Here is a 1463-nt window from a genome sequence, read left to right as displayed (position 1 = left end):
GGTCCAGGGGGTCTGTAGGGGGTTTAGGGGGTACCACGGTACAGGAGGTCTTTAGGGGGTACAGGTCCGGGAGGTTTGTATGAGGGTTCAGGAGGTCTGTAGGGGGTTCAGGGGGTCTGTAGGGGTTTCAGGAGGTCTGGGGGTCTTTAGGGGGTTCAGGGGGTCTGTAGGGGTTTCAGGAGGTCTGGGGGTCTTTAGGGGGTTCAGGGGGTCTTTAGGGGGTACCCCGGTCCAGGCTGACAGCATACAGCTGATGGATGGATTAGAAGATTATAAAAGTGATGAATTACAGCCAACATCTTCATTATTACAGCTGCATACAGCTGCATACGGCTGCATACAGCTGCATACAGCTGCATACGGCTGCATACAGGTGCGGGGCGGTGCGGGGCGGTGCAGTACGGGGCGGTGCGGGGCGGTGCAGTGCGTGGCGGGGCGGAGCAGTGCATGGCGGCGCGGTGCGGGGCGGGGCGGTGCGGGGCGGTCCAGTACGGGGCGGTGCAGTGCGTGGCGGTGCGGGGCGGTGCAGTGCGTGGCGGTGCGTGGCGGTGCGTGGCGGTGGAGGGTGATGGCGGTGCGTGGCGGTGGAGGGTGATGGCGGGGCGTGGCGTTGCAGGGCGGTGCGTGGCGGGGCGGTGCAGTGCGTGGCGGTGGAGGGTGATGGCGGTGCGTGGCGGTGCAGGGCGGTGCGTGGCGGGGCGGTGCAGTGCGTGGCGGTGGAGGGTGATGGCGGTGCGTGGCGGTGCGGGGCGGTGCAGGGCGGTGCGTGGCGGTGGAGGGTGATGGCGGTGCGGGGCGGTGCAGTGCGTGGCGGTGCGGGGCGGTGCAGTGCGTGGCGGTGCGGTGCGTGGTGGTGGAGGGTGATGGCAGTGCGTGGCGTTGCAGGGCGGTGTGTGGCGGGGCGGTGCAGTGCGTGGCGGTGCGGGGCAGTGCAGTGCGTGGCGGTGCGGTGCGTGGTGGTGGAGGGTGATGGCAGTGCGTGGCGTTGCAGGGCGGTGTGTGGCGGGGCGGTGCAGTGCGTGGCGGTGCGGGGCAGTGCAGTCCCGTGGGTCTGATGAGCGTTCATTATTGCGAGGAAAATAACTCTGGATTCAGCTGTTCAGACTGAGACTCAGACTCTGTTGAGTTCCATCTCTTTGCTTCTGAACTCTCTAATATGAATAATAATTGTGTCTGATGGAGCAGCAGAGTGAACCTGGTTGGAGTGAGGATGGTCTGATGGAGCTGCAGCTCAGTGTCTGTTCATTAAAGCTGAATCTGGTATCTGGTCTGAGTCAATCATGTTCTACATGTCATGGGGGGGGGCAATCGTACCTGAGCAGATGTTTCCAGCTGCAGTCAGACGGTCGTATTTAACCAGCTGGAGGTTCTTCACCACTACAGACTCTCTCCTCCATCCTCCTGACGCTGACCTGGATCAGATCAGACCTGGATCAGACCTGGATCAGATCAGACCTTGATCA

This window comes from Sebastes fasciatus, chromosome 19, assembly GCF_043250625.1.
Source record: "Sebastes fasciatus isolate fSebFas1 chromosome 19, fSebFas1.pri, whole genome shotgun sequence".
In the NCBI taxonomy this organism is placed as follows: domain Eukaryota; kingdom Metazoa; phylum Chordata; class Actinopteri; order Perciformes; family Sebastidae; genus Sebastes; species Sebastes fasciatus.
Note: the sequence above shows the minus strand (reverse complement) of the source record.